Raw genomic sequence first — 13,861 nt, 5'->3', positions numbered from 1 at the left:
TGGCAGCGATGGTTCCATGAAGAACCTTGAACATCTATGAAACTTTCAATTCCAAATTAGGCACTTTATTGTTGAAAAAGGTTCTTTAAATTTAAAATTTACATTTGAAACAACACAGTATTGTATGTTAACTTCAGAAAAGGGTCAATTTTATAAATTCAACTATTTACATACATAATACTAAACAATTTTTTTGTGAAATATCTTATTCAGGTTTTGCAGATTCTGCAAGGTGTGTGTAAACTTTTGACAGCAACTGTTTAGTGTTACTGCCAAACCAAAATTCTAAAACAAATCTTATATACCAAACTTTAAATTCAAATTCTGTTCACTGCCACTCTAAAAAAAATACTGGGTTAAAAACAACCCAACTTGGGTTATTTGGCAACCCAGCCCTGGGTAAATATTGGACAGAACACATGCTGGGTTATTTTGACCCACCTGGTTGAGTTAAATGTTTTTACCAAACATGCTGGGTTATTTTATTTAAGTCAACAAATGCAACAGCAATAATCAAAAGATTAACATTTATTATTAAGCAAGAACAGATGGACAAAATACAAGACAAATTGAATTTATTTGGGTGAATACAGCATGGTTTACAATATTAGGCTACATACATTTAAACTTGCTTAACAAGCATTAAAGACATAAAAAATATAACATTCGTCCATATTTCACCCAGAGCTGGGTTGTACTTAACCCAGTCTGCTATTTAGCCCTATTAGTAATAATATTAATATTATTATATGTGACCCTCGACCTCAAATAAACCTTGTATGGGTCAAAATTCACTTTTCTTTTATGCCAAAAATCATTAGGATATTAGTAAAGATCATGTTCCATTAAAATATTTTGTACATTTTCCACCGTAAATATATAAAAACTTCATTTTTGATTAGTAATATGCATTTCTAAGAACTTAATTTGGACAACAACAAAAGGCATTTCTCTCAATATTTTGATTATTTTCTTTTGCACTCTCAGATACTAGATGTTCAAATAGTTGTATCTCGGCCAAATATTGTCCTAACAAAACATACATTATTCATACATACATACCTCATTGGGCCCCGGGGCTATGACTTACCGCAGGGCCCCCCATCACAATAATGATGATATATATAATTTTTGTTACCAATAGTAATATCCAAAAAAAAAAAAAAAAAAAAAAAAACTAGCTTAAGTAAAAACAAACTCGGGTCTGTTTTAGGGTTCTCCTTATTTTAGACATCCACCAATTATGGTGATGGAAAAAAAAAAAAGGCTAAAGGATGCCGCAAAGCACCGGCAAAAATTAATACCATGAATACGTCCTTGGGAAATAGTAAGGAGATTTTTGAATCATTTATTAATAAACTAGTGTTTTCTGAGTCAGTGTCGCAAGGATGAAGTTGCCGATCCTGACTCGCCTTCTCCTCTTTGGGCGTGCCTTTAGAGAGAAAAGCATCTCTGCAGATTACGTACTGAAAGAGTTTGTTTTCGATTTGTTTTATTTTAAGTAATCATTTAAAGCTTTCTATAGATATATTTATCATGTCTGTGAGGTATGTATTCGCTGAGTTTCTATTTATTTTTGTGAAGCGCTCCTGTTCAGACGACAGAAAGCGCATCATGTTTGTTTTCTTTATTTTATAAATAAAAGCACTGTTAACGTTTTGTTGATATTGCGAGCGCACAAAAATAAAAGTAGACCCTTTATAGTTTCGAATGATGTATTCCTCTTACATTTATGAGCAAAATTGACGAAATATTTTAACGTGTTTCCACTGAAAAAATGCAGGTGATCGCGCTGGCGCCTCCATGTCCTGCAGAGCGCGCTTCAGCTTCCACTGATTGGATAATTGGAGATGCGCCTAACAGCACACATTATAAGTTTAAAATATTATAACATTGTTTTATACTTGAACTGTTTTATATCTGCTAATATTATTTTAGGCAAGTCGTGAAGATTTGAGAAGGCAAAATTGATCAAACAGACTATGACCAGTCTTCCGCTGGCCGCTCGATCGTTACATGAAAAAACAAACAACAACAAAAAAACTTTAATTTTAATGAACAAAAAATACTTTAAACGTTTTTCTAAATTAACTTAATAAAAAAACGAAACGAAATATAATCACGTTGCCATTGCATAAAAACGGAACCATTTTAATAGCTGAAACAGTAGTATAAGCTATTTTGGGAGAAGAGGGCAAAAAAGACGGACTCCGGTCGGACTCGGGCCGAGAATTCTAATAAGCTGTCGGAGAAGGGCGCTGTTCGATCAATCAGGTGCGCTTTGCGCTTATCAGCTGAAACCGTCTTAACGCGCCTTCAACGATTCTGAGCTTGGTTTTTTTTCCCCGCGTGTGGCACGTGTGCGCGCTAGAGACGTGGCGGGCTTCACTGCAAAGAATTTGCGCTGTGAGAAGCGTCTTTCACACCGAACTATTTTGAACTTTAAGCGCGGCGGGCGCAGCTTGTGCGCCAGTTTAAGCCGCGTTCTGCGTGAAAGCCGCTAGACACGTGCGCATTGCTTGACAGTGTGTGCTTTCACCCGCCCTGTTTTACTTTAGATATGCTTTCATTAATGCAGTTTGGAATCCAGTACTAGGGCTGCAACGATTAATCGAACGATGTCGTGAGGCGCGTTTAGTCAATGAAGCCGGTACTTTGATTAGCAGTAAAGCTCCATCACGTGCGTTCAGCTGGAGCGGCAAGTAATACAAGTAATTGGCGTAGCTTGTCAGTGCTTTACGGCTCTGTGTATTACTTGCTCTGTGTACTGAACGCACGTGATGGAGCTTTACTACTAATCAAAGTACCGGCTTCATTGACTAAACGCGCCTCACGACATCGTTCGATTAATCGTTGCAGCCCTATCCAGTACTATTAGATGCACAAAATTCGCGCACTGACGGACTTTAACGTGCGCTTTGTGTTTGTTGTCCTGAAGATCGATTGCGGCTGCGGTTAAATACACTACCATTTTCGAATACTTTTATACGAAATTGATGTTCACACAGTCAGTTATGTTTTCGGAGCAGGACAAAACATCTGATATATCGAAATAGATCTGTGCATTAGTGTGAATACAGTCTGATAAAGCTGCCACTCACATCAGTAATAATCAAATGGCAATAATGCTGAGGGAAAAAAGAAAAACCCATAACTATTGTCTGAAAACTTTCGGATACTTAAAGTGCCCCTATTATGCCATTTTAAAGGTTGCTAATATTGTTTTAATAGACTCCCAAAACAGGTTTACATGTATGCAAGGTCAAAAAACACTTCAGTTTTCTCAAAAAATAGATTTAATTTTACCCCATTTCTAAATGATTCATAAACGACTCGTGCAGTTCGAAGACTCAGTCTTTCTAAACCCCTCCTTTCCGTGAGCCCTCACTGCTGTGATTGGTCAGATGGCGCAGTCCTTTATGATTGGTCTACCGCGTACAGCGTGTCGGAGAACGAAACGCCCATTGCCATAACTGACTGACAGCCCTGGATACTTGTCAATACATAGAAAAGATGGCATCGAGTCTGACGATGAAACGGCTGAAGTGGCTGATCGACAAGTTAACACGGGCTAGTGCTCGCAATTTGCTTTTATAACCGAACCGGGCACACCTCTATGTTGTAAACTTCAACATTGTATAATGCATTAAGCAGCTTTCACACCGAACGCGGAAAGCGCTGCTGGCCGCTGGGTTCAGTGCAGCCCTTCAGAGCAGCGGCAAAAGTTTATTTGAACAACTTATTTGAACTTTGTCCGCGCATTGCGCGTCCGCTTTAGTCGAGGCAGAAACAAGCCGTCCTCGCGCGGCGGAAGCAATTAAAACGAATGTGTTTTATAGCACAACGCTTTCCGCATTCGGTGTGAAAGTCGCTTCGTGCGCCATCCTTTATCATTACTCCAACTAATGAGACAGACAGACAGTCAAGCTGCATCAGTCACAAATTGTTAGACTACAGTGGGTCCACAGCTGAACAACAGAACTACACAAGCGTGATTTAGCCGATTAGCATGACATGTGCAGGGTTGTTACACAACATAACATACACAACTACTTATTTTGAACCGTTGCTAGAAAATACAGTCTTTGTACATTCATCATCTTTTGGAAGTGAATATAAAACAGTTTTACTCACAGCGTAGGATACAGCGTCTTCCGTATAATGTACGTGTAAATTTCCATGTGACCTAAACCCCATGGAAACGTATGGGCGGGCAAGTTGTTCGCGACGTAGAACGTGGGCGGACATTATGCAAATCTGTTACTTCGTGACGTGTGGCCGTAACAGAAAAAGATTTGAAATCCTGACGACTCCTTTAGGCAAATGTGAGTCGACTCTTTTTTTTGATAGACAATAACTTTATGTATCGTGCACTGTCGGCTTCACAACTTTGCAGATAGTTTATGTTCACATACAGCTACATGACACACTGAATGAAAGATCATATTTGAAAACGCATAATAGGGGCACTTTAAAGAACACTGATTTTTTTTTATATAAGTGATTGTTTTAAAAAGTAGCCTGTTTATATAATAAAAAATAAAATTTGCACAAAATAAATTTGAGATAAAATTGCCATGTGCCATGTGTAGTAATATTGAAAACTAAGAATGTGATGCAAAGTGATACTGAGTTGATAATGAAAATTGTAATTGAATCATGAAACCAGTGAAAATTCACACCCCTACTTTTAAGATGGCAGTACTGACATAAAAAGCTTTCAACTATAAACAAAAAGCAAAGAAACTGCAATTTTGGTTAAAAAGTAAGGTTGTAAAGATGTATTTGCACAGCAGAAGAATTAATTGGCGGAAAAAAATATAAAATATAGATCAGGAATCTTTTTGGAATCGGATCGTAACAGAATCGGATCGGATCGTGAAGTGCCTGAAGATTCCCACCACTACTGCATACATATACATACATACATAGGCTACATTGTTTCATTGTATTAAAGCAGTTATACTGAGGTAAATGTGCTTTTGCGAAATGCGACCCTCGGCTCCATATAGACACACGGGCTAACAGCAAAGTGACATTCAGCAAAACAAGACCCAGAAGAGCGGATAGTCTGTGAAAATGATTTTAAAATCATTGTTAAGTGTTTATGTTCGAGTGCGTTCCTGACATGTGTGTGTCTTTTTTTTTTTCTGGCGTGTGTGTGTGTGTGAGGCTGCGGGCGGTTAGTGATGTCGTTGGTTGAGTATTGAGCTCCCGTCTGACCTACTTTCGTACTTCGCATCAGCTCAGCGCTGTTTACAGGCGCCCGTGAGCGGAGGATGTGAACCCGGTAACGAAAACACGTAGCCGAAACGCCGAGTCGCATGTTCTCCTGTGGCGCTTTATCCCGGGATTCTTCAGTTAGTGTATTTTGAGCATACAGTTAGTGTATTTTGAGTCACCGACTTCAGAGTGCCTCCTTTGTGGCTTGTTCATGGGGAAGCCGAGCTTACTCGTGGCTTTAATATGAGAGGCGCGGACGAGGGCAAAAGTGAAGTGCGGACCTGTAGTCCTTAACCCACGGTAAGATATTCTGTACGTTTTATATTGTAATGAAAACGAGAAAGCAAACAATTAAAGTGTGCGGAGTTGCTTTAGCGCATTTAAAGGTCGCTCGTTTGGTTTGAGTAGATTCTTCGCTTTTTCTTGGTGTGTGGGGAAACCAAGTGGAAATTTTATGTCACAGAGTTGTGAATATTGATGTGTGAGGGTCGCGTGGAAGCGGTACACGCGGGAATCGCCGGGTTCTGTGATGTTACCGCGCGTTTTTCTTCACCTTAATCTTTTTATCCCAGGCGCGATGGATTGCGTGAGCGCACAACCAAAGGCATACAGTCCGGTTTTGGACAATTATGGTAATGAAAGCGCGTATTAATATTTTGAATGTGGCTTTTGCTGGTTTGACTGTCTTGGTTTCGGATTGATCTGAGATCTTGGAATGTTGTTAAAATGGGTCAGTGTACAATGCGCTGAAACCAGTCTCTCCAGCAGCATAAAACCTGCCTGTTTGAACGATATGTCATTTAATGTTGGACTATTGAGACTGCTGAGGAAAAATGACTTGAATTTGCACTTGTGTGAGAAATTCATAAAAGCTCCTGTCTAACTAAGTTAATGTATTCGGAATGTTGTGACAGCATAGTTTCCATCCACTTGTCACTTTAATTTCTATCTTCATCAGTTTCTTCATTCGAAGTGGTTGAAAAGGTGCATACAGTAGACTTGCCTCCTTAGGCTGAGGTAGTTCGTTTTTAAACATTTAAGACAATTATTAAGTGGTTTAAGAGTTGTTTTAGACTACAAGTTCGGTGGCCTTGGCCTCTTTATGCTGTTTGGGCTTGAAGTGCCTGTTTGGGTTCTGTTTGTTGTGGTTCAGGAAATGATTTGGACTGTAAGTAACAATTTAAGGGTAGCTGCCGCGTAACGCGCCCATGGATTTTTTTTTTTAATTGAGATTTTAAGTTAAACTTACATGAATGTTTAAAGCAGTTAGGAAATAATTACATGTTAGTCAGTGCTAGACTTCAGCAAACAGAAGTCGCGTTTTGTCTGAGGAAGTAACTATGGCAACACTACGCTGCACTCCGTTTGCAAACATTTATGAACAAAGTTATGACAAAAGCTGCTGGTATTATTTGGTAGACTACTTAATTACTATATTGTTAATGTAGTTTACTATGCACGCAGCTTTTTAGCTTCATATTATGTATAAAATATTTAGAATAGAATAAAATATTTGAAAAAATGCTGCTTAAATCGTTTTTTTAAAGAAATGTATTAATTTAGCAATATCCAGAATGACCTACAAATGAGGAATATTGCTAGTTCTTTATTATAAGAACCAACGTTATCTAGAATACACAATATGCCAATTGTGATGCGCAAGAGCAGAAGTGAAATGCATAAAAAAAACAAAAAGAGACAATACGGTTTTTATGATGTGGTGTTTTTGGTTGTGGATTAGTTAAAGGGATAGTTCACTTGAAAATGAAAATACTTTAATAATTTAATCACCCTCATTTTGTTCCAAACCTGTATGACTTTCTTTCTTCTGTGGAAGTAAGGATATTTTGAGTAATTACTCTCTCTCTCTCTCTCTCTCTCTCTCTCTCTCTCTCTCTCTCTCTCTCTCTCTCTTTCAGTCTCTCTCTGTCTGTGTGTGTCAATATGGAAGTTAATGTTCACCAAAATAATGACTTCCATTCTATGGAAAAACTGACAACGACATCATGATGAGTAGATCATGACAGAATTTTCCTTTTCGGGTGAACTATCCCTTTACGTGATGGTTGTGGGTTAAGTAGGTTTAGCCCTAACCCTAACCCTTCCCAAAAGTATTTCTTGTCATTTAGAGGCAAGCGCGAGCATGTGCAAGTCTCACACATGAAGGTTGTTGCATGTTCAAGTGATGGAAGTGACCTTTGTGAATGGATTTAGACTTTTGTAGTGTGGATGAGTGTGTAGATTTTATTGGACCCCTTGGTTAATGGTGTGTGTGTGCTGCTGTATAGTGGGCCCCTGGTTAAAGGTGGGCTTTTCGCTTCATGGTAATACTGTAAACAGTAAGTGATGCAATATTTCCCTCAGCTCTTGGGAGTCTGTTCGCCTCCTGGAAATTGTTCTTTGTTGTTCTCAGTTCTTATCTGTTTTCCTTTCTCTGTTGCCCTGGTCAGGAGCGTATTGTTACTAATTACAGCCCCAATAGATACTTCTGTCATTACCGTTTGTGCTGCACATATTGCCCTAAGAGACAAATTAAAGTGTTTAATAAAAGCACAGAAGGATACTTGATCCTCGTTGCTTTTTGCTGAGCTTTACTCTCTATGTTGTTGTGTTTTTGTTTGTGAGTGAGTGTGTGTGTGATTATGGATGAATGAGGTGCACTTGATATATTCACCTGACTAATGAAGGCAGCATCTACAGTAAATGCAGGGACAGTACTGCTGCATGAATCATCCTGACAGTGAATTAGCACTAGACAAGTTACACAGTGCTGTCTCTGTCAGCCTTTTCATGGAAAAAAAGTATGCATTTTACATGCATTCTGCGCTGTGAAAAAGTGGATAATGAATAATTACAATTAATTAAAAATTGAATTATTTCTAAATTTTCTTCGCTACATTATTTGCCTATTTTATGCTTCATATTACTGGCAGTTTTGCACAATAAATGCACAATAAATTAGACCTACTGTAGAGTTGTTAACTTTATATTTTTGGGTGTGAACTTTATAACAGTTGGTATATTGAAAAGCTATACACGGATCTACACAGACATACACAGATTTTATATTATGTTTATATGAGTGAAAACAGGTCATATACTGACTTGTTTTTGTTAACTAATGTGATGACATTTGCCATATCCTAACCTAGAAACCTATTTGCTGAGCCCCTTAGATGTAAAATGTTCACTTTGAGTACAATTTTCCGTTCAGAAATTTAACTATGCATTTTTTTAAAATGAAGACATTACCCTACCCCTAAACCTAATTCTTGTAGAAACCTGTTTACATGATGGGCAGTTTATGAGCTTATGAAATGGTGAGGTCACTGTCATTGTTTGATGGGTTTCACTATATTGGTGAGGGCATTTGGCCTCCATATAACAAAACAAGTGCACACCCACACCTTTTCAGGCCTGCAGGATTTTGTTTGCATTACTTCTGCTCTTTATCTCAGATGTGTTAACAATATATCAGCATTTGCGTTTCTTTTCCCTTCGTTAATAGAAATGTCAGTGTGCTTTATTGAATCATGTAAATAAAGCTGCAAGTAAATCTAGTTTCTACTGGGCATTTAAGTATTCTGAACCCTTCTGAGGTCACTGAAAACAATATCACCACCGTTTTTGGAGCATGTGTAGATGAGTGCCACCCCTTAACATTGAAGCATACAGAATGTGCAGTATATGTATGTATGTATGTATGTATGTATGTATGTGTATATTAGCATAAAAGAAAAATTTATAATTTTGACCCATACAATGTATTGTTGGCTATTGCTATTAATATATCCATGCTACTTAAGACTGGTTTTGTGGTCCAGGGTCAGTGAGAATTTTTTTAAAATGTTTTTGAAAGTCTCCTATGCTTACCAGGGCTTGTCAGAAATAGTGTCACATGATCCTTCAGTAATTATTCTAATATGCTGATTTGTTTCCCCTAGTAAAATTTTGTCTAATTATTAATATTAAACAGTTGTGTTGCTTAATGTTTTTGTGGAAACTGTAATACATTATATTCAGGATTCTTTAATGAATAGAAAGGTCAAATGAACATTTTATTTAAATGAGCATTTATTTAAAATTGAATCTTTTATAACAGCTTTTGATTAATTTAATGTATCCTGGCAGAAATGTTTCTGACCCCGAACTCTTGAACGGTAGTGTATCTCTACATGAAGCTTTTAAACCATTGACTATGAAGTCCATGCTTGTGTGTATATATAATGGGCCTCATTCATGAAGCACAAGCAGAACGAATTTCTGTCAATGTCGTTCGTACAGCCATGCATAAATTTGCACTCAATTCAGTATAAGAAATTTGTTCTGCTCGTGTTTCATGAATGATGCCAGTACGCGCATCTCTGGGCTAACGTCGCATTAACACCCCTGCACCAACATTGTGCTAAAACTGTGTGTGTTTTCCTGTTGTTGCTGTAACATTCTGGAGTGATTCCCACCCCTTCCGGAATACTCCTGGGGCCCCTGTCAGCTCCCACCACTGAGTTTGACCCTTGACCTCTTTCTGAACCCGACAGCTACTTTTACACACTCCCATGTCCGATGTTTGTGTTTATATGAGCATGTTCAGGTGTTTGCAAGCTTGTGTGTATTTATGTGTTCATTGTGTGTGTTTGTGTGTGTTTAAGTTGATAACAGAGAAGATTCTTTTTAGTGAGAAGTTAGTGAGAGAATGGGGAAGAAGTTAACTCTTATGACACTAATAAACGGATAATCCATTTTCTTACAGTGACCTCTGCTCTCTTTGCTCACTTTGCTCACTTTATTATTTTATGTGCTGTGGTTGCTTGTAGCAGACAAATTGATGGTATATCTATATTAACCCTGTAAACCCTTACATATAAAATAAGTCTTAAAATAAGTTTATTGAACCTTTAGTCAGATTAAAAAAAAAATTGCATATGTACACTGCCAGGCAAAAGTTTTTGAACAGTGAAATTTATTTTTTAAGAAGTCTCTTCTGCTCACCAAGCCTGCATTTATTTGATTCAAAATACAGCAAAAGCAGTAATATTGTGATTTATTTATTTATTTATTTATTTATTTATTTATTTATTTATTTATTGCTATTTAAAATAACCGCTTTCTATTTGAATATATATCAAAATGTAATTTATTCCTGTGATCAAAGCTAAATTTTCAGGATCATTACTCCAGTCTTCAGTGTCACATTATCCTTCAGAAATCATTCTAATATGCTGATTTTCTGTTCAAAACACATTATTATTATTATTATTATTATTATTATTATTATTATTATTATTATTATCAATATTTAAAATATATTCAACGAGAAAACAATTATTTTAAGTAGTAAAATTATTTCAAATTTTACTGTTTTTGCTGTACTTTGAATCAAATAAACGCAGGCTTGGTGAGCAGAAGAGACTTTGGACTAGTAATGTATTTTTGTTGAATATCATATATGCAAGCTTATATAAAGCAAGCTTTTATGGTTTGTTTAGTATGATATATGAGAATAAGCAGCTCATACTTGAGGAGATGGATTGTACTCCGATTACACAAACCAGGAGGTGGTTTGAGACTCATTTCAGACGCAAATGGACAAGTGTAAATACATCTGGTTGTTGAATGCCCATGTGTAAATTTTAGTCCTTCCAAAGTGGCCAAAAATAAAGGTTTGAAAGTGTGTGGCTTTCGGTAGCAAGATACCACAGTGCTACTGCAACATGCGTAATGGCCCGTCGGAGACGAGCAAATCTATTCAGCAAGCATGTGCGAACTGATGCAAATAAAACACACCGTTTGGCATCACAGTTTGTGGCATCGTTGCATATTCAACACAGTCATACATAAAAATGACTGTAGATGCTTACATTTCTGTGCTTTTTTTAGACATTCAGTTGTTCATATCTATTAGGAGTGTTTGAAAGTTGCTCATCCTGTCTGTGCTCTGTACTCTCCAGGAGGTGTGTGTCTCAAGAAGTGATTATGAATTTGAACTTTGATTTGAACTCACTGCTCTGTGTGTGTGTGGTTTGAGGCCACGCTGTAGGTTGTAAACATGTTTCTGTGTGAGCTACACATCACAGGGTGTGGCCAAAGGCAGATTCTGTGTGGCCAGTCAGGTAAAAATGAATGCACACACACATGGACACACATTTTTCTGAAAACTAGATCAGATGCTCAATGTTTGTTTATGTCTTGTTTAAAGGATAAACTGAGTATATTAAGATTGAGTGCGTGTATGTGTCTGTGTAAATGTGTTAAGGTTAAAATATTTGGGTAAGGAAGGGTGGCCAGTTTTACAATTGTTTTTTTTTCTTCTTTGTGTCTTTTTAAGTGTCTTTTGTTTGTGTTTCTGACAAAGACAAAAAGAGAGATATTCAGGTCTTTCTGCGTGGGAGAAAAAAATTCTCTTCTTTTCTCAGTGGCTTCCTTCATGTGGTTGAGTCTTTCTCTTCTTTCCTCTTTTGTGTCTATAAACTTTTCATAAACATTTTATTCACGTTTTACAGTGCTGTTTGCTGTGTGGATAAGAAAGTAGCACATATTCACGTTAAGACGAGCTGTGTGTTAGCAAGATGCAGCAACTCAATCTGAGGAACTTTATTTACATGATTTATGATGGCACTGTGTTTTCATATGTGATATGTGAAGCCAGCATTGGTTTTCCTCTAGCAGCTGTATAGTTTCATTATTGATCTTAAAGTAGTGTGTTGCTAATTTGGTTTCATTCAACTCATCATCTTTATCTTAACTCTTTACTCATTCTTTACTCATATATATATATATATATATATATAATATACATTTTTTTTTTTTATGCAATTTGCAAGACTCTAATTGGCCAGTTGCAGTGTGCAGTTGTCAGATATTTTAATATTTGTAAAATAAATAATAAATATCATTTATTATGCTAATAAATATTATTGGCAGCTTGTGCTTTTATCATTGTATGTTCTGTTTATGGTAACTGAGAGAGTAATGTTTTAATAGGCTTTTAGCAAAGAGATAGGCGTTCATTTCTAGCGCAGAGTTTACTATGTTTGTTATCATGAGAGTTTGCTGTTATTATTACTCCTGGAGAGTTTGCTCTATTAGTTATCGCCAGACATTTTATATTTATCAGAATGATTGCTGTGTTTATTATGAGTTTGATGCGGTTCACTGTATATATTATTGACAGAGAATTTGCTTCGTTATTGTCAGAGTTTGCTGTTTATTGCTGGCAGAGAATTTGTGTTTACTATGAGGAAAGTGTTTACTATGTTAGGAATGAGTCGCAGTCGTCAACTAGCTGGGTAATCGCCCTAAAAACTGACTAGTCAAGTAGTAAGTTTGTTTTTATTTAAGAAGGTAACACTTGGCGTGCTGTGTTAGCGTTAAGCCATTAAAACCTTTTGATAAAACAGCAAAAACCCTCTCTGAAAAGTGTCTCTACATTCATTCTTTTCAAAGCACAAGCAATACACACTTCAGTCCAAGTAGATAGTTGTATCGAGTAAATGTAACGAGTACTGACCCGATAACAGGCAGCTGCTTTCAAACGCTTCCTTATTTGAGTCTGTGAACAGCGTCAAAGGTTTTAATTTACAACATGTTTTTGCAGCGCAGAACATTGTAGCCAATCACAGATGTTTGTTGAGCGTGTGAATGCAATGGCCAATCAGAGTCGTGTAAGTCAGAATCGCAAGAGTTCGGCACTTGTGCTAATAGTTTCGCTATAAGCAACAAAGTATAAACAAGATGTAGATAAGAGATAGATTGATTTTTGGACTATAATGGGAGTTTTCACTCATTCATTGTGCTTGTGCTGAGGCTGCACTGATATCAGCTTCATTGATTTAAAAGCCATAAGCCAGTATAACCCATTGATAATTTAAATAAAAGTTTTATTTTTCACGCTAAGCACACACTGCAAAGTTTCAGAAGTGACGACTATTAAAATGCGTGACTGAATCTGAAATTGCAATGTTTGACATTGGGATAACCATAGCAATAGATGGGACAAAACAAATCTAATGTGTCAGAATATATCTGTGCATTAATTTTTGTCCAAATTAATTGTTTTTCCGTTAAAATTTTTCTAGAGTCTGTTTTTAATGTCCAAATTAAAAAATATTAATCAAAAAGCATGTCTAATTAATTAAAATCATTAAACTTAGACAATTTAACATTAATTTACTAAGTTTAACAAAAATTACATGTTTAGTGGCCTATGAAATTTTAGTATATTTTTTCCCACCTTATGTTTTATTATCATTATCGAATTCAGTTTTATTTTTACCAAATTATGTGTTTTCCATTCATCTTTTGGATTCCATTTTAATGGTAAGTTTCAATTATCAAAAGCATCTAATTAATTCAGTTGTGTATTTACATTTTTCTGATAAATTCTGGTAAATATTTTTTTGGTCAGTATTCCTTAAAAAATAATGTTTTAATAATAATTTTATTAGTAGTAGTAGTAGTAGTAGTAGTACTATCTTAACATTTAACTAATATATTTCTGTCACCATTTCTTCAAGTTAAACCGAACTTTAATTTTGATGGGTTGCTATAAAGACCTCTATGTTTGTATATGATATAATGATAGTTTTTCTCAAAACAGTAAAATGAAATGACTCTCAGAGGATTTCTAGAGATTATGTTT

The 13,861-nt window shown here is 36.3% G+C and overlaps 1 protein-coding gene across 2 annotated transcripts in view; it reads left to right on the top strand.

Annotated features, from left to right (window-relative positions):
- npas2 (neuronal PAS domain protein 2) overlaps positions 1–13,861 on the top strand; it is a 70,196-nt gene that overhangs the window by 24,736 nt on the left and 31,599 nt on the right. Inside the window, exon 1 of one of the 2 annotated variants that reach the window (XM_051109330.1) lies at positions 5,232–5,523. The exons of the other annotated variant lie outside the window; for it this stretch is intronic. The gene's annotated coding sequence lies outside the window, so the exon portion shown is untranslated. Of the gene's footprint in view, positions 1–5,231; positions 5,524–13,861 lie in introns of those variants that run through there. 2 annotated transcript variants of the gene reach the window in all.

Source organism: Labeo rohita, chromosome 5 (assembly GCF_022985175.1).
Source record: "Labeo rohita strain BAU-BD-2019 chromosome 5, IGBB_LRoh.1.0, whole genome shotgun sequence".
Classification (NCBI taxonomy): domain Eukaryota; kingdom Metazoa; phylum Chordata; class Actinopteri; order Cypriniformes; family Cyprinidae; genus Labeo; species Labeo rohita.
This window is presented reverse-complemented; position numbering and strand designations above follow the sequence as displayed.